We start from the raw sequence: 20161 nt of genomic DNA, 5'->3' as shown, positions 1-20161 counted from the left end.
AACGGCTTACAAGTCACGAGATGACTTAGTCCTACATCTTCAAAATAATAATTTTGTTTACTAAATAAAATTGATTTGATTTGAAAGTCGCTTGATGACTTGGGCCTAGGGTGGTGTCTTGGGTATTAGCCTAGCTGATTATTATTATTGATTATTATTAAATACTAGGCCTGGAGATACCAAAGTAAAGGGGTGTGGATACATATTTCCAAAAATTCCCTAGATGTCGCTCTCCTACGGTAAACGAACGCGAGAATTCCAAATATTTATTGCCAAAGGTTCAATTAAAAAAATTGGATCTAGACTACAATTCTTTAGAAAACTTCAGTGTATTGCTAATAATGAGTAATCCTGCTGAAGTATTTCGTTTTTACATTATACGCCAAATTGATACTAAATTATGGGAAATATAATTCCTTAATACCTGAGAATTTCTTAGACCATAATTTCCTACTCCAACTCCGCCATATAGGAGATTCTATAAAATACGGGAGGTCACGTGCTTATGTTAGTTTTATTGTACTGTTAAAGATAAGAGCACGTATTATTTTTTATTTAAGAAACCGCGTATATTATATAAAATAATTGACCAGCGCGTGCAACAAAAATTCCATGTTTATACATGTTTTGACTATATTACATTATAGAAAGAGCCAACAAAAACCGTGAGACAGAGACCCCTAACGGAGAATAGGTGCAGATTCAAAATGTCATTTAAAAAACCCCATTGTCCGCATTTCCACGCCTAGTATTTAGAAGGTAGTGGCCAAGGTCATTTCAAAATTTTAGTCCAAATTGTACGTTACAAGTTAATATTTTTATCAAACTAAGTTTGGTCTAGACCTCACCAAGATCTAGTCGATATTTAATATAGATAAACCGAATTTTCCAATAACAATGTTTGCCCATAAATTTCCCCGCTTATTAAATTATTCCTTCGTCCAGTACTATTAACAATTTTTTTTCATTTGGCCAAATTCGATAAATGTTTCCTACTTAATAAAGTTTTTGTTTCCATAATTTAGGCTTACTTTGTGACGTGTATATTATGTTTTCGAGAAACGTTTTTATATACCTCGCGTGCCGTATAATATATACCGTTTATAGTAGGCCTTGACGCTTACTCGAGCTGATAAATTCGACTATTTTAACTTAAGAAAGTTATTTATAGCCCGCTCGAATGCCGTGGTATAAGAAAACTGCGGCTATTTTACGATCAATTTTGGGGCCTTCATAAATCTACGCCAAAAATAGTCCGTGATAGCTTATGTTTCCTTTTTTTAAAATCCCATTTGAGTTCTATTTATATACAACATTAAACAAACGCGTCATTTAAACAATAGGGAGGTTAAGTAAGTAAAATAAATGCGGGTAAATATCTGCCTTTCATTACTTTCCCGAACTCTACATTTTAGAGGTTTAAGAAACTCCTTATACTCGAGACCCGTTTTCTCGACGATTTTGCCTTCTTAACCTCCGTAATAAATGGAAATCATTTTTTTCGCGTATACTATTCGTAATGAATAAAAGTAAACTCTTTTTTTTTAAAGATTAGAAAAAGGGAAGACGGTTGAAAAATGGGGGTTGTTTAACATTGATTTATCTCTTTGTACGAGAGTAGCTTCCTTGTGTATTTTATTATTATATTTTGTTATCTTTATTTTTTTATCGTGGATGGCGGGTCGTATATATATCCGGGGATAAATTTCCATCTCCTTTTCTCTTTGAAAAATGTTTTAATCTACTCTTCAAACGCCGTGACGTCGGACGGAAAATAAATTTCCTTTCGTTTCGGCCGTTTCTGAAATTCATGAACTTGTAGGCGTCTATCGCGAACTTCATTTGTCATTTCTGGCCGGTTCCGAGTCCGGAGCTCGCTGGCTGCCAACCCGGTATCGGGGTCTTGGCCCGGATATCCCGGGATTTATGTAGTCTCGGCGACTCTAGACGGTGTGGTATTATATAAGCCAGAAACTCGAGTCGACTTCTCTTTAAAAGTTCCAAATATATAGATACTACGTAAATCGTTTCTATGAAAGAGATACTCGTCCCGGGTTTTTTTTGGGAATATGGTGGACCGTTATCTTCGGTTAAAACCGCGCGGATAGTGAAGCGGCGGATACGGAGAAGGTAACGTGATATATAAAGAAAATATAAGAGCTCGGGAAAAAAGAATAAATTAGACATTTATCAGGCGCCTTTTGTCGGTAGCCGCTGGAGGGGCTCGCTTTCGTTTCTTCGGCTTCCTCCCGCGGGGACTCCATCGCCATCTCGGCCCAAAATGTCCGGGGCGATAATGGAATTATATCGGGGACAGCTCTAATGCTCTGGAAGACAGACGCGCTCCACTCTCCACCTCGACGATGATTATCGCCCTCTATTGGCTATCAAAAACGATTCTCCTCGTATTCGCGCCGTTTATTTATAAAGGATTGTCGTTACGCGCTTGTTCGTCCCATTAGTCGCTCATATCCATCTTCGCGTTGATGAGCTCTATTCGCGAAACTGACTTTTTTTATAGTTTTACACGTAAGGCTCGTGTAAGGCTCCTTCGCTCCGTCGTTGACAAATCGCCCGATAGTACCACGCTACTACGGTCCAATTATGTTCGCGCCAAGTTTTAATGATCTTGCATAACCATATCGGGATTCCCAAGGTCGCTAGAGAGGAAAGAACCAATAATGAATGGGTCGGGAGCAGAATATCGTAAGAAAACCCCAAAAGTAATAGAGAATAAATTAAATCTAAATTTGTAAGCTAAGGAACATTGATATATGGATAAAAGCCTCAAATGTGTCATAACTCTTCCCGGAAGGCTATTATTAAATATTATCGTTGCCCCACACCGTGATCTCAATGTTTAGATTACGAGTCTAGATCAGTTTTTGGGTGGAGTAGAATTTAGTCTGTCGACCAATCGAGATAATTAATCCGTTATTGGGTCGATTGATCGCGAGTCTTAATCGATTATTGAGACATTCAACTATGTAAATTTTAATCGATTACGGACTGTATATGGTACAATTCTTTAGTTTTAAATACTTTCATGAAATGTTTTTTTTTTCTTGCATAAAACACGAAGTAAATCTTTGTATCCAAATTCGAATTTCCAAATTTTCTTTTTCAATTGTCGAGCTTTTTAATATTTTATCCCCGACAATTTCCTCGTTTCTCGTGAAATTGACTATTACATTTGCAAACTTAAAGGGTTTTTGGCAGAGGGGGGTTAAGGACAACAAAGACTTTCCATTAGTCGCGTTCTTTTCCTCGAATTCGAATACGCGGATATCGGAAAGCGCGCCAGCAGCAGAGAGACACACACAGAGAGAGAGAGAGAGAGAAAGAGAGAGAGAGAGAGAGAGAAAGAGAGAGAGAGAAAGAGAGAGAGAGAGAAAGAGAGAGAGAGAAAGAGAGAGAGAGAGAGAGAGAGAGAGAGAGAGAGAGAGAGAGAGAGAGAGAGTTAGTAGAATTTGGGTGTACTTCGTCTAGAATGAACGACGAGGGGAACGGGGGTAAAGGGCAACTTATCTCTCTCTCTGGCGGGCTCTCTTTGAAGTTTCATTTGCGTGCGCCCTTCCGCTCCGCCAGCTAGAAAGCGAATTAATACAGCTCTTCGGAATAATTCTCTTTCGATTAGCTTTCTCCATCCCGGGCGTCCATAGATCCCGGCAGCTTTTAGGGAGTCCCATCCCTCGAGCTATTCCCTGGACACCGAAGGAGATTTTTCCCCATTTTTACCCCTTTCTCTCCGTGGTACGCGTCGTCGTCGTACGAAGAAAAAAAATCCTCGAAGTCGTGCCTATGCCGCTTACTCGCTGGTCATTCTTTATTGACTTACCTCCGTCGTTGGGACGAACAAAGAAAAAAGAAAGGATTCGCTAATATAATCGCCGAAAAAGCTGTATCACTGTCCAGTTCTTTTCGCCACTTGGTCCCGCGCTTTGACTATATCTTTAGCGTCTCGGCGCTCCCGGTTCGACTATGTCCAAATGGAGAGAGAGAGAGAGCGGTAACTTAGTATTCCTCGCCTCTATACGATGAATCTCGGCCAGTGGCTAAAGCTATAGCCGTTGACCGTCTATGTCGCGAGCGTAGGTGTAGAGAGGCCTCTCGCTCTTAAAGGAAAGAGGATATCCTTCGCTCTCATCGACTTCAGGAGGAGAAGGGCGAATCCAATAAGAGGAACTAACGCGTTTGGAGGCGCGAGCAACTTGGCGGGATGACCATCGAAGTGAATGGAGAGAAGCCGGAATCTGGAAAAGTGCGGCCGAGAGTATACGGAAGTCTGAGAGCGAGAAATCGACGGAAATGGATCGACTTGACTGCGTGTGTCCGCTGGCCGTCTTCTTTTCGCACTACGGCTTCTTCGTCGAAGTATATATCGAATAACCCAATTTTAATGGCGATAATCAGTAGCCTAGATAGGATTTTGGTTCGGGCGACCGTAAATTCCGTCACGCTTTTCAACCGGCATCTTGATAGCTTCCTTTTATATACATTATATTTATCATATAAGCGTATCTATAATCGGAGACATTTCCTTCCTAATAACGGAATTTGGAGGAAATTATTTCGGTAACGAACTTTTCAATTGAAAATTATTATTTTAAAATTAGTGGCCGTCATTTTCGACGGTCTTAAATATTATTCGTAAAGGATATTTCGTATTTAAGAACCCTTTTATCGAAAGGGCCATTTTCCTTTAAACATAGACGATCTAGCGCAGAAAAAGGAGAAACTATCTTCGATGACGTCCCTAAAGTTTCTCGAAAGTAGGTCGTTTGGAATGTTTCGATGGCCAAAATACCTTCGGGTCTTTTATTTTCGCTACTCGTCTTAAAAATCGTCGATTGCATATATCGGTCTTTTTTGTTTACGGTGGAAAGAGAGACGAGGGAGGAGCGAGAATCCTGTAAAGGATAAAGATCTGGGCCTCGGACGATTCCCGTTGAAAGCTCCTTGGCAATCAACGACGCTTACGGTGATCTTGGGTTCGGAAATCCGAAACTAGTTATTGGAAACTGCCCTTTCTCCGTTCTCGTGCCCAGAACTTAAGCACTCCGAATCTTACTGAACAAATACGAAGCGCTATACACCAGCTATAGAATGGCGGGATTGAAAATCTTTACGTCGATATCTCTCCGGAGTTGCGAACGGGGATTTCTCAGATATATTTCCACCCATTATTCCCTCCTTCCCTTAGCGACGATGCGGATTACCGGACGGCGCGACGGAAAGCGGGGGAAGGGTGAAATCCGCGTAGCCCTTTATCTATCTTTGAAGTGGTAGGTAATCCGCTCTCAACGTTGCATCCTTATGATCGCGACGAGCCATCTCTTCGCTGGGTTGAATTTCTCCAAATGCGATCCTCCGCGTCCGATCGAACTATCTCTCTGTGTGTGTGTGTGTGCTTGCGCCTGGCTCTACAGCGTATCGCGGATCTGGTCCATTTTGCCTTTATAAAGGGCTTCTGGTTCTATAGTCTCGGTTTCCTCTCTATCCCGGGGCTGTAGCGTATTCTCCGCTGGCGGTGATGGGCCAGCTCCTCGCTTCTCAAGCTCAACCGACATTGAAGACTACATCGCGCAGTTTGGGAGCGCTGAATTGGCTCGTCCGCGCTCATTTCCTCCGGGAAGACTGATTGTTCATATAGACATTCGATTTGGGAATAGTAACGACGTTCATTTACCTTGTACGCAATCCCGCTCTCTTTTTTCTCTCCGCTGTCGTCTCCGCACTCCTCCCTTTTCAATTTGAAAAGGATTTAAAGAGCTCGGTAAACAAGATTTTCCGAAATACATTGGCCAGGCCCTTTCCCCCAATAGCCCTCTTTGCATACACCAACCTACCGCTATTTCTCTTTAAGCCCTAATCTTGATTTTTTAAACATCCCTCGAAAACGAGTCTTCTATTAAATTATTAAAGATACCTTTTACTTTAGGGACCGTACGTACAGTGATTGTTACATTATTATCATCATCGTCGTCGTATAGTTTTATCGTTCTCATTTTACAACTAACAAAAAAAGACTCTACAATGAATAGGTGGATTTTAATGATAACGCTGCTTAAGAATTTATTGTACACGTTCGATCAATTTAAAGGGAATATCCCTTCAATTTTTCAAAAATCAATGTACAGTGGCGCCAAACGTTCTTAAAGCCAAAGGCAAGAGCGGCCAGAGCTGCAAACGTTGGGGTTCCACACCAAATACCTTAGGTTATATTCCCTTTAATATACAAATTGTTTCAAAGGGTAATGCAAAAATTTTAAGGAGTTGTAGGGTGTGAGTTGAGAAGTATGCCTGTTTTTTCCCCATTTTCCTACGATGAGTTAAAAGAGCACCAGAAAGCTTCAAAATGTGGCCTACTAGCTCCTGGACGTAGGCTGCAACAAGTGCCAAACCAAGCAGCAGGGACTTTTAATACTGTTTAAGTTTACTTTTTTACGCTGGTTACCTCAACTTGTTTACAAAGTCCTTTTTTTGCCTATCACACGAACCCCAACCTTAATGTTCGCATTTCCCTGCTGCTTGGTTTTGCGCTGGTTGCAGCCTACTTCCAGGGGCTAGTAGACCACACTTTGAAGCTCTCTAGCACTCTTTTAACTCATCGTAGGAAAATGGGGAAAAAACATGTATACTTCTCAACTACAACTCCTTAAAATTTTGCATAACCTTTTGAAACACCCTGTATAACTATAGGAAGAGTTTAAATTTTTTAGGCTATTTGGTCCAGCTTAATTATAAGAATGGTAGCTTACTATTTGTCGAGAATGGTAGCTTATTTCGACGCTACCAGGTCAGTCGTTTTCAATGGCATTGTCTCAACCTTTCACGCAGTAGTTAAACCTGTTTAAACATAGCCATCGGCCACTTAACCTCGTCCTAGTTTTATGGAGACGTAAAAATTTTAAGGTGAACTCGGAACGACTAAACTACGTACTCGGCAATGTAAACAGATTGGCACTAATCTAATGAAGGGTGTTTTGGGTCGAAACCCGGTTAGGCGCTCGTATAGTTTATCGTAAGGCAGCTTCATTCCATCCATGGCCCGCGATGCTAATAAAGGCTACCTCTCTTCGAAATGCCATTTCGGCTGGCGGACGTTCAATTATCAGCTTGGGTAAACTGCCTCGTAATGAGCGATTTAAAATCTATTTCGCGCGAATACGTAAAGCATCTTTGCCCATTGTTACGGCGCTATCCGCGAGTCAGGAGGCGCCCCGCAATATCAGCTGAATTAACCTTCCAATGTTAATAATCGGTCGGCCTCTTTGATAAATCGCGGTGAAACCTTTTCAAAAGGATCCGTGCAGATAAACCGCTATTCGTACGAAACTACATATTCCATAAGTAACATAATAACACTAAGTATGACACTTCCTATTGCTTTAATGCTAATTTTCTAACCGAACCTTTTTTCGGCACTGATACTCTCTTCAAGCTGTGACTTGGACTCGCGACCATTTTGGATGACTACGTTTTGATAAAAATTTAAACTTAATATCGGAGAGCACGTTCTGGAGTCGCGAGGGGCTTATCACGCGTGATAAAAAAAACACAAGCTCGTGGCGCCGAAATTTTTATCATTTTAGCCTAATATTCCGCCTATCTATCGGAAACCGCATATTTTAGACACTAGAGAGCTCTGTGCTGAGATTACGCAATAACTATGAAAATCAGTTTGGTTGTAAATCTCGTTAATTGTCATACTTATTGTTATTATGTTACTTATGATATTCTAGTATATTTAAAATCAAACGGGTCCCTAAGAGCAGGTGAGAATAACATTACCATCCTCACATACATTGTGAGGAGAAAAATTTGGAGGTTAACGGTAATAATTAGTGTAAGAATCTGTTGGCTCGCGTATTTGGAAGGGCTTGCCACCATCCTTCTAATTTAACACCGGGAAGTCACGTGTAAATGATTTCTCTACATCACTACGTGAAGATTGAAAACACGCGCTGGAGTCAATAAAGATTTTTGAATTTAGAGTCCGTGTGCGAAACGCGCGTGGCAATAAATTACTTAAAAAATCGTCACACCTAGGAGCAACAAACGCAAGGAGAACGCACTAAACCCGCTATACTTTTAATTTTTTTTGTTCTATTTTATGGAAACACCTATTAAAGGTAATAAAAGTCGCTAGATGACTTGGATCGAAGGTGGTGCCTTATTATTACTTGTAGCAAAAGTTCCGCTGTTCTTTTATCACACCACGTTTACCGACGGAAGTGGTGAGTGTCAAGAAAAAATCGAAAGCAGAAGAATATTCTCTACGATATACGCGAAGATTGGTTTAAAATCTCTCGGCCATATTCTGAGGTACCTGAATTCATTCTTCTCCATAGCGAAATGAGCAGGGTTAGCCCAATTTTGCCAAGGGTGGATAAAAAAGTGGTTTTTTCTAGGAAAAAACTAAATTTTTTCGCGGTTTTTTCCACCTATTGTTTTCTTGTTAAAAACAGTGTGGAAAATCATACTTCCATGGTTTTTTCCACCTCTAGTGGCAAAATTCAATAAAAAATAAATAATAAAAGCAGTATATTCTTCTATTCTATTCACTCTTCTTCTGGCCTTTTTTTTTTCATCTCTCCCATTTGCAATGACCAAATTAGTCACTTAATAATAATCAGCTAGGCTAATACCCAAGGCACCACCTTAGGCTCAAGTCATCTAGCGACTTATAATGCCTTTAAACAGGTGGCCGGGTTACAATTAGTGGGGTGGCAGAGTGGTTAGCACTTTCGCCTCGCAGCAAGAGGAGCCGGGTTCGATCCCAGCTTGTGGCACTGTGTGAAAACTCGGAACAACTCCTCCCGCGTTGAGTTTGCAAGTTCTCTCCCCACTGGTTTAAGGGGTTTTCCCCCGAGTTCTTCGGTTTCCCCTTCCATAAAAACTTGTTGAGGTTAACGGTAATAGTTAGTGTAGGGAGCTGTTGGCTCGATCGCGTGGCATGAAGGGCTTGCCACCACCCTCCTACGCATTGTAACCCGGCCACCTGAATTAAAGGCTTCAAACGTCGCTTGACGACTTAGGCCTAAGGTGGTGCCTTGGGTATTAGCCTAGCTGATTAATGCGTAGGAGGGTGGCGACAAGCCCTTCATGCCACGCGAGCCAACAGCTCCCTACACTAACTATTACCATTAACCTTTACAAGTTTTTTTAATAGATATATCAATGATTAATTTAGCATGAAAAGAGTTTTTTTCCGGTTTTTACCAGTTCTTCCCTCATGTCCGGCAAAAACAGGTTTTTTCCGGGTTTTTGCCAACCCTGGAAATGAGTAAAGGAAATAGTCTCTGGAACAGCTGCGTCCCCTCTGACAGCTGAAATATGAGTTTGGCCTCCTCCGCCAAGAAAGGCCAAATCATTTAGCCCCCTATTTTGGTTTTTTATTTCGATATTTCGATTTTTTTTTCTTCGGAATTTCTCCTACCTCTCCTTTCACGAGGACTTAGCGGCGATATAAACGATTCTGGCTCCACGCGTCCATAATCTAGAGAACCTGCTCGATCATGTATTTCCAATTGGTTTTACTTTTCGCCTCGCGCACCCATATCGATTTGTATAAACAGGGTGTTTCATATGGTTATGAAAATATTTTAAGGAGTTTATTTTATTTTTTTAAGCTAGGCTAATACCCGAGGCACCACCTTAGGCCTAAGTCATCGAGTTGTAGGGGGTGAGTTGAGAAGTATGCCTGTTTTTTTTTCCCATTTTCCTACGATGAGATAAAATGAGCGCCAGAGAGTTTCAAAGTGTGGCCTACTAGCCCCTGGAAGCTGGCTGCAACAAGCGCAAAACCAAGCAGCATGTAAAACACAATTTCCTACTTTGCTCTTCTGTGTTTAATTAAACTCATTGAATATTTCTTATTTACTCATTTGTTTTTGTTATATATCTCAATTCCCACGCATTTGCAAATTCATCGTACCCCTGAAATCGCATTTCCCTGATTCTTTGTTTTGTGCTTGTTGCAGCCTACTTCCAGGGGCTAGTAGGCCACACTAGGTGGTTTTTGTTTTTCGCCTTTCCGAGGACAAAAAGTGTAAACTTTTTACCCTACAACTTTTTATTCGCCTGTTCTCGGGGTAAGATTTATCCTGTCCCGAATTTTGTTCGATTGTTCCAGAGCTCTATAGGTTACACTTTTTACTCCTCCTCAAAAGAAGGTGTAGAGGGAGTAATCTAGCTTTGTCGTCTGCTTAAATTTCGTTTCATGAAAACATGACGGCTATTAAACATCTTCACATGTGGCAAGCTTTTAATAACGAAAATCCAATTGTTAAATGCTATTCAATGACTTTAAGAGTCGCTTGATGACTTAGGCCTAAGGTGGTGCCTTGGGTATTAGTCTAGCTGATTATTATTATTATTAAATAAATGAGAAAAATGAGTCACTTATTGGTGACCTCAGCACCGGTCGCCATCTTAAAACCAAACTATAGCTGCTACGGCTAATAAAGACCCTTTAACCTTTAACTAATCCCTTCTTACTCCAACTCGTTTTTTCGTCAAGATAGAATTGGAGTAAAATGACGTCATAGGGCTACACTTTTTAACCTGCTCAAAAAACCCAGAACAGGCGGAAAAACCACCTACTTGGAAGTTCTCTGGCACTGTTTAAACTCATCATAGGAAATTGAAAAAAAAACAGGCATACTTCTCAACTCACCCCCTACAACTCCTTGAACTTTTTGCAAAAGCTTTAGAAACATCCTGTATTGCACGATTCTACAGAATAGAGGTCGGTAACGGTTAATCATTACCCATGATTAAATTGATTTTTTTGGGGAAAAAATGTAAACAAAGAAATTTACCGGTTAATATTTCGGAAAATGATTAAAAAATATGTATTATTCGTAAAATTTGAGCTTTTTATCGAAAAAAACGTCGTTTTTCCGATTAATTTTACAAATTTATCAAAAAATTAATCGGATAATACAGAAATATAAATTATTTGATCAAAACGTTTTACGAATAATTTTGAGAGCTTTATCTATTCAATAAAAGTTAACCATCCCCGACCTCTACTACAGAAAAAATTGTTTAAGAGTCGCTAGTCGAAGACGAAAAAGTCGTTTATTAAGTTTTATTATACGCCTACACAAACGTTATTTAATTAACAACTAAGGGTCCTATTTTTGTTAATATAATTTCAACGAAATATTCCTAGACCTTTAATATTTTATTTAACTAAAAATGCCAAGAAAAAATAGTTTAAGAGACTCCAGTTGAAGATTAAAAAGTCCTTTATTAAATTATCTTAAACCTACGCAAACGATATTTAATTAACAAGAACTCTTAAATTTGTTCAAATAATTTAATTTTCTCGTTACATTGATAGGGACGAGTTCGCTCTTAATTTCGTAAATCGAGTTTCGGTTCTTTTAAAAGGAAAACAAAGTACCGGATGGCGGCCGTTTTCTTTTCGCGTCGAAACGGGCCGACGAAAGAGATGATAAGGTTAACCCCCTAAATATACAAAGAGTCAAAGAAAACGACTCCAAAAAAACAAACGCGCGTTTGAAAGTTTAATGACGTAATCTAGGAAAGCTTTCCGCGAATTTTCGGAGCACCGGCATCGTCGTCCCAAAGCGTAATCATAAATTTTACAGAACTGCTTTTCAACGATTTTTTCCCCTTATTCCTCTCGCAGTGTCTTCTTTTTTGTCTATAACCCAGTTCCCGGGATTTTTCGTCCTCCACTTATGTAAAAAGCCGGTGTTCATCGGCGAGATTGTCTTAGAGGAAAGGTTCAGGTTCTCTTCCCCGCGCCTACAACCTCTTTACGTTCCCCTTTCGCTTATAGCCTTAACCCGAAAATGACGCTCTCTGTAATAGAGTTTGGCGTTAAACCCGGGACGCCCCCCTCCGGAAAATGATGAAAGAACGGCACCGACGACGGGGACCCCGACCTTATCACCTACCGCCGTAGCTTCAATTTTGACGTTGGGAAATCGCGACGATCCGAGATATTTTCCTATAAGTTTTTATACGGTATAACCTAGGTTGACTACGCTACGGTTAGAACTCCCTTTGCCCTTCAGATTTTTTCTCGCCGGGGATAGAGCGAAAAACGAAGGGCTTTCTTTGGAAAAGGGAGAAGCGGAAAATCTGGCCTTTTTACCGGATTTTTTTCTCAGCCACGCTCCGCTATCTTTTTTCTCGGGTGTAAAAGGCAAATCTACATTAGGAAAAGGCGCTTGATCCAGTGATATCGTTAAGGAAACATACCTAATGCTTTGGAAGATGATATCACCTACTTCCCGTCAAACTGCTCTCTCTCGGCTAAGGCTATATTCCCGATCCTAACGGCGTTTCCCGGTATTACCCGAGGCCGCCTATATTACATAACGGCAGCCAGAGCGAGAGGATAAGCCGCGGGGACTACGCCTTAGTACTCTTTTATGCCCCTTTCGCCGCCGCTCGAGCTCGTTTTATTCCGCTATCTTTAGTCTGTACGAGTCTACTTTCTTTTAGCGAGACTATACGAGCGAACCGTTTTCGATAAATGAGTTTCATTTCACTCCTTTTTTCTATATACGTAAGCGTGCATCTCCATCATAACGAGAGAGTCACTTTTGACGTTGCTATTCGCGTTTAATTTTAAGCCCTTATAGAATATTAAATTTTCCGTCTTAACAAAGTTTACTGCAGGCTCCGAATTTCTCTTTCGTAGCTTTTTTCATTACGAATGCAAAAAAAGTTAGATTTAGGGCACCTTCACCCCGAAACGTGTACGGTTAGAGTCCTAGTAATGTACCTCGAGTATTTCTTAGGATGATAAAATTAGCGAATAAGTAGATTAGTCCATTATTAAAACTGATAATAAAGCTAAACCATAAACAAATTTCAAGAAATTTAAAAACTTACTATAATAGCTCGTACCGATAGGTCTTCGAGCGAACAAAAAGACGCGAAACTCGGACCAAATAGATCTTCGAGTGAAAAACTAAATTAAATTAAATTAAATAGCCAGAAATTCCAACGGTAGACCGGTTTCGTCCTATTTGGGACTCGTCAGTACCGTGCGGTCCATAGGTGGTTCCTTTTAACTTAACATTGCGTATATACTAATCTCCACCACCTAGGAGCAACAAACACAAGGAGAACGCAGCTAGCCTTTAAAAACGCTAACGAAGGGTTGTGTACGAATTTCATTGGACGAGCGTCACGAGCCTTTACGCTGAACGTTTTACGGGCGGGGGGAAGACAATTTCCGAATTTCCCCGTCCGACGGCAGCAAGCGCTAAAGCGTCTAGCCAATGAAAAATGTACACAAGAAAATCCACGACTTTTGACGGGTTGCGTTCTCCTTGTGTGGGGTGTTGTGTTTGTTGCTCCTAGCCACCACCTATTCGGTTTTCCGTTGCTATGCAACTCGTTTTGAAATTTTTAATGTTTAGGCTTAGTTTCTCTTTTCGGTGTAATTGACGGATTTTGAAATGACGTTTTAGCGCGCGACACTACAGGTACATGTCTTGGGCACACAGCCTTCTTTGCGTGCTTTTTTGACCATAACATGTAGAGGTATTTTCACGCGCAAAATGAATTTTAAAAGTCGTCAATTTATAAATACGCGAATAACAACGTTCTAGAGTCTATTTTTAGAAGGCGCACGAGGATGGGGAGATAGATATTTTGACGGCTTTTAAAATTCATTTTGCGCGTGAAAATACCTCTATATGTTATGGTCAAAAAAGCACGCAAAGAAAGCTGTGTGCCCAAGACATGTACCTGTAGTGTCGCGCGCTAAACCTTAATTTCAAAATCCGTCAATAGTCGCGAGCCAGATTACCCGCACGGTACTGACTAGTCCCAAATAGGACGAAGTTTTTAAATTTCTTCAAATTTGTTTAGGGTTTAGCTTTATTATCCCTTTTCATAATGGACTAATCTACTTATTCGAGTATTTCTTAGTCCTAGTCAGGGAGGCATTGGGAGTGGCTGGCTTGAAACGTTTGTTAGTGTGTATATATTTTTTTTCAATAGCGTCCGTCTTTCCCTACCACGAAAATCCGGGCTTCGTTACTGTCGCATCGTAGAAGCATTCATTTTGAAAAAGGTCATTTAATCTATTCAAAGGCCTAGAGGGAGACTAAATTTTTCAATTTTAATCTCCCCTCGCGACAGATGTCTGACGAAACTAAACGAGTTCATTCCTCTTGAAATGTTTCGTTCAACGTCCAATTTTTGATAACGTTCCCCCGAAGGCTAGTGGCTGACGATCCGGGTCTATCTCCCGTAGATGCCCCCTCCCCATCAGCGGCGACTCCGAGTTTTCATTTTGCTAACTCTTGAAGCGTGAATTAATTTCTAGACGTATTTAATTAAAATCGTCCCGCGATTGTCTGTAGCCGAAACAGGAGACCCTTCCCCTCCCGACCCACCCCTGTATTAAGATAAGCTAGTTTTTGTGACAATATTTTTGCGGCGAGGAGCTGAAAGGAGGAAACAGGAAGAACGTTCTTTTTCTCTTTCATTGTATATCTGTCTTGTCTGGCCACGATTGCCAAAAATTTCCGTTTCTATATTTACCAGATAATAGCCGAGTCTTTTGTATCGTACGGTAAACGTGTGTCGTATTGGTTTGGCTGTATACCGGTACAATGGCTCAAAGCGAAACTATAGAAAGAGAGAGAGAGAGAGCGTTATTTTAGTGGAGCACACGCGACGGGCTGATTTCGCGTGCTTCGATGCTTTTAGGTTCTCTTTATACCTCTACAGCTCTTTTGCCCCGAAACACATAATATGGATCGGACATAAAAGCAGCGGCTCTTTCTCTTTATACATCCGAGTATATATAACATTGTAGCGCCCGCTTTGCAGCGTAGAAACTAGTTGGGGGTAGGTGGGGGTGACCCCGGGGCATATAGTACGTCAGGAATAGCAAAAAGAACAAAAGGTTCCGTTCGTACGTAGGCTCGTGATTACTATCATTTGGTTTGTTTGGGGGAATTATTCCGTAGAGTCTAATTTCGACGGAGGAGGCCACGCCGATTCTCACTGACAACGGTTGTTGGAAGAGGTTGTTATCCGAAGGCTGCCGTAACTTGGGATTTATCTCAGACAATATTGGCATTAGGGGAAATGCTGGTGCCAATTTTTGGTGACGGAACTCTGATAATATTATAATAATTCATTCCTAAATTATATAGTGTAAAAATATTTAAATAAAATCAAAAAATTATTTAGAATATATTACAAAATAGCATAGAAAATATAAAAGAGGAACAGCAATTCTATCTCTACTCGAGGTTTTAAAACTATGAGTTCCCGCGGAGTATACATATTTCAATAGACCCTGGTCTTCAATCTTAACATTATCAGAACTTAATAGAGCTAAAATACATACAAGACAATAAATCGACCGAGTTACCATTCCTCTTTTATATTTTCTATGGAAATACGTTGGTTTCTAAGATTCTTTTACGTCACTGTCTCTTACTTTATTTCGAGCCCATTGTGGAGTCGCGAGGAATTTCGGATTTTCTAGCGCGCGTGCGAATACTAATAAAGCTGTTTGGTTTATTTGTTTTTTTTTATTTTATTTTATTTTATAGAAACAGCTAGTAAAGGTAACCCAATTTTTAATTTCGCCAGCGTACGGATATATTCGTAACACCTGCAAATGCGAACGGTCCCGTTGGTAGATTGCCCAGGGGCCAATTTGGGGGTCGGCGGCAGGAGGATTGCGTTGCATATACGAAGATAGTTAGACAGCGCGAGTAAAGGCTCGTGTTCGTCTAATGTTTTTCTCTTGTGCCCTATCCTTCTTCGTGATAGGGACAAGCAATGGTCAGCCAAAAGGACAACACCCTTAAAAGAATCGTAGGCACGGAATGTCCTACTTGCGAAGGAGCCGGTGTAGTTCCTTCCTCCGTGGCCCCCTACCCCGTCATAAAGCATCGGCCTCCCTCGCCGCGCACCTTCCTGATTCCGCCACCCAACGACCCGTCCAGAACGCTGCAAATCCGTCTCGGTCCGAGGGTGACCATTGCCTTCCCTACTTTACTGGCAGCGCGTTTTTTAGACCGCCTATTAAGGAACATTGGTACGAAAAAATATGAAACATAAAGCAAAGAGAGACGGAGCAGAAGCGAAAAAGGGAACGTTTTTGTTGGCTGGCTCGCCTGAAAAATGGTAAAACGTGTAAGACCGGATGCACGCTATAGTTTAAACGGCGAAAGAGAGAAAGAAAAAGATTTCATTTGAACCGCCGAATGCTTCTCCCTTTTGGTTTTAAGCCTACCAGCCCTCGGAGGCTTCGTAACGCGTCCGTTCCCCGTTTATGCCAACGAATTCGAAATATCGCGGAAGTTAAGAAAGATACGTTACGAAAACGCCGAGCGCGTCTAGCTATCCGTTACTCCCGTTTGGAAACTACGCAACGCATCTCGTCCCATTTACTAGAAGCTAGTCCGACGTAATAAGGAAAGCGAGGCTGGAGATCCGGCTGAAATTGCGACGAACGACTGTGGCTTGGAAACTCATTGCGTTTGCAACTGTTCGGAGCCAAAACAGCTGCGCTATACTTTTGACGTTGACCCGTTTGGGTTTTGCAGCGCTCTCTCTGGTGGTTTAATATTAAAAAAAGGAAAAATACCTTTCAGGAGTTATCTTGTCTTATTTAAAACCGGGGATTTTTTAAAATAGGAACCGCAGAAAGTCATTAATTTCCTTTACTTAACGTTCCGTGTTGCGAAGCGACAGCGAAAATGGCGCCAGAAAAAAACTCCAAAAAATAGTTAATTTGTTTTTCTAAGCCGGTGGAAATTTTCGTTGCGGCGGCGCCGGGTTATGACAAACGATTTTGTTTCTGCCCGCTTCTCATATTTCGTCCCCCCCCCTCCACCCCTTCTCGGTTAACGGATCGCGAACGAAAAAGCAATGAAACTTTGGGTGAGAGAAAAAAATATATCGATGGCACTTGTAGTTTTGGCCTTTTTTTATAAGCCTCTTTGAAAAAATAAGCTTCGAAAAAGTACGGTACAGGTCCGTAGCGCGTCTTTATATACTCAAAATTGGTTCAGAAAGGATTCATCTTCGTATTCTCTTTCTTTCATCCCTTTCCACTTTTTCTTAGAAATATTTCGTTTTTATTCCCGCAATCCCCGTAATTTGTACTTTAAGTTCTTTCAATCTAATTTATCTCGTGACAACAGTTCGTTGCGAAAATTGAGCTTGTTTAACATTCTAAGTGTTCCGAAAATTTAATTAAACTTTCCATACAGAAGGTATTTACATAAAAGCCTCTATTGGCTTTTTAAATCACTCGTATAAAATTTTAAGCGCTAATTTTCTCGAGTATCCGGGTTTACTCCGAGAGATAGAAAGAAAAACTTGTCCATTTAAGACCGGAAAATATTTGAAAAGTGGAATCGAGAACATAATTCTTAGATAGGAAAGTGTGTAAATTTATTCGATCTTTTAGAGTGGGATGGGAATAGATTTAAAGAAATCTATATGACGACTGAAAACTTCGAAGCGACTTGCATTCCGACCATCTCTAAACGAGCAAACTTCGTTAGGTTTCGGCATTTTAAATTTCCAGCGGCATTAATTAAAGGCGAAACGTTTCTTAAAATAATTTTCCCCCAGCGTTAGATCTGAAAATTTAAAACTATGTAAATTAAGTATGTTTCGTTGAAAACTAGCTAAACTAAAGAGGGCCCAAAGAGATTTTAACTCGAATTTCAATCATAAATAAAGTAAATGTCGTTAGCCTAGAGGCCTTTCTACGAACTCGAATTTGTAATTTTTTTTATGATTTCGACGAGAGAGTTCGTCGCGTTCCTTTCCCACGAGACGCCCCGGGTCTTCCCGATTTTTCATACGAGTTAACTTAAATGGATCCCGGAGAAGACTCCGTAACTAAAACTAAAAAAGACTCGATACGGTGACGTTTCGTATGGGAAAAAAAGGCTGTACTTCAAGCCTCGAGGGTTTCGAGGTATTATCGTAACCGCTTCTTAGACGCGAGTAGAAGTTGGGGTATTACAAAGGTTAAAAGAATTCGAAACCCTTCTCGGATTGTCGATCCGAGCTCGGGTATAGAATCGCTAAGTCTTTCTCTAACCTGGAGGGTACTTCGTCTCCGTAACTTATTCGGTCACTCTCTACGGATAGGCCTAAATGATCGCGTAACGGTGGGCTATGGACGTTTAAGTTCAGGAGTTACGGGGAACGTCCGTGGTCTAAAGTAGAATGATTTTGAACACGAAAAGTCCATCGAGAGGGGAGACTCCGAGAGTAGGAGTTTAGATTCAACCTTATTCGCGGTATCGACTCCGGAAGCGATCGTTTTATTTTACAAGGGATAGATTTTGGGAACTCTTTTGTTTTTGAACGGGGAACGGCTTAAAAATAAATGAAGATTGAACTGGCGTACTTACCGTTTCAACCTCCTCGAAACCCTGACCTTCTTCGCCACCCTACCGAAACACGATATTAACGTTTACTCTATTTCGGTTCCTCCTCCGTTTAACGTCTTATTATTGATTTATAGTTTGCCGCGTTAATTTTTATTCGAGATTGAGAACGCCGCGATTATTTCGAGAGAAAAGATTTCTTTAGTTTCTTTTTTTCCGTCGAATTTGATCAAAGTCGAGTCGACGAGTGACGATAACGTAGTAATAGGACACTTTCGTTACTTCAACAGCGCGGCACCGCGAAAGACCGAGCGTCGAAGGTCCGGCTAGCTCGAAGGTCGGATCTGCTCTATCGGCTCCGGACGTCGATTTGGTTAGTTGGCTCTTACGCGTGTAGCTGTCTTCTCCGGGAGAGATCCTGCACGAGTTTGAGCGTAGGTGAGTAGAGACGCTCCGGATTCGCTGCCGAGAATCTCTCTCTGCACTGCACGCACTATTCTCTCGGCGGCGGTGGCGGGATCGGGATGAAGGGATTCTTCAGCGTCCGCTCACTCGCTCTTCTCCCGTAAATATGCCGCTCGCTCACCCGCCGAGTTTCGATTTATAATAACGCGGCGCTCCCTGTTGGTGACTTACTAGCGTTGACATGGTAACGCACGCACGCGACTCCGAACACTCACTGTTTGCGCGTGCAATCCAAGGGCGTGCCGTACCGCCGCCGACGCCATCGCCTGGCCAGCGGGGATTTCGCTTTCGAGGGGGGGGGGGGGCATTCCCCTAGCGGACGACGGACGATATTTTTTTGTAGGAAACCGTTTCGGATATGTGTGTGTGTGTGTGTGGTGGACGAGAGGAGAAAAAACTTGGGTGTGGGCGCCCGTGTCTGTGTTGTAGGGGTGGCCGAACCTGGCCCGGGCAACCGCGTGGCGTTCGCGATGGTTCCCTAACGCCTAACCCGCGCGTACTTTGAACGTCGGTCGCGTTGTTTTCTTCTCCTCAGCGGTATTTCGTGTTTAGAGAATGTACGTAATTATTACGCGAAGATTATGGCTCGCTATTCATTTTGTTGATGAAGGAGTTGGAGAGGAAAGGCTGTATTTCCGCTGGCTCAGCCTCTCGCGACAATAAATCACTTTTCCGACAGGATATAAATTAAAATTTTCACTCTCGGCTTACTCGCCTAAACGTTTCGTTTCGTCCCTTTTTTTATAGAAGGTCGACTTTTCCGGGCGCCGATGTGGGACGTATGGCGTCGGCGGCGGCGCCCCGTTTTGAATCTAGCGTAATTACTCAATGGCAAATTTGTAGAATCGGCGGCGGCGCGCCAACGCCGAATATGATTAATAACGTCAAGCGAGGTCCCGGTTTCAGATCTCGCGTGCCACTGTACGCGGCAAATCGCCCCGACGGGAACCTCAGAAATGCCAACGGCTACATAATGGATTTTGATAGTATAGTTCGGCTTCAGTGGCTCTCTCTCTCATCAATAAACATATATCGAATATTGGCGAGAGTTAACTGTTGTATGTTGCGCTGAACGGCCCTATTATTGTACTAAATCACAACCTCAATTCGGTTTCGCCAATTGCTTCGATTTAAAAATGCCGGTAGTCATCGGTCACGCCTGATATTTTAAAATGGCCGCTAGAGAAATGATCCGCCCCTAAATGTTAGGCTAGCCGAAAGGTCCCGGCGTAATGCGTGGAGGGAGCCCACTCTAGATCGAACATATTTTTGTTTATTACGGAGCGTCTTTAGATAATTAAAATATAAAGACGTTG

At 41.6% G+C, this 20161-nt stretch overlaps 1 protein-coding gene across 2 annotated transcripts in view; it reads right to left on the bottom strand.

Annotated features, from left to right (window-relative positions):
* LOC149932338 (uncharacterized) overlaps positions 1–18995 on the bottom strand; it is a 96971-nt gene extending 77976 nt beyond the window's left edge. The window contains exon 1 of one of the 2 annotated variants that reach the window (XM_090155537.1): positions 18405–18995. The gene's annotated coding sequence lies outside the window, so the exon portion shown is untranslated. The remainder of the gene's footprint in view (positions 1–18404) is intronic. The other variant, XM_090155538.1, reaches the window with a different exon arrangement.
* Positions 18996–20161: the final 1166 nt, after the last annotated feature.

This window comes from Leiobunum rupestre, chromosome 8, assembly GCF_980474605.1.
Source record: "Leiobunum rupestre chromosome 8, qqLeiRupe1.1.hap1, whole genome shotgun sequence".
Taxonomy (NCBI): Eukaryota; Metazoa; Arthropoda; class Arachnida; order Opiliones; family Sclerosomatidae; genus Leiobunum; species Leiobunum rupestre.
Note: the sequence above shows the minus strand (reverse complement) of the source record. Positions and strands in the feature narration are given on the sequence as shown.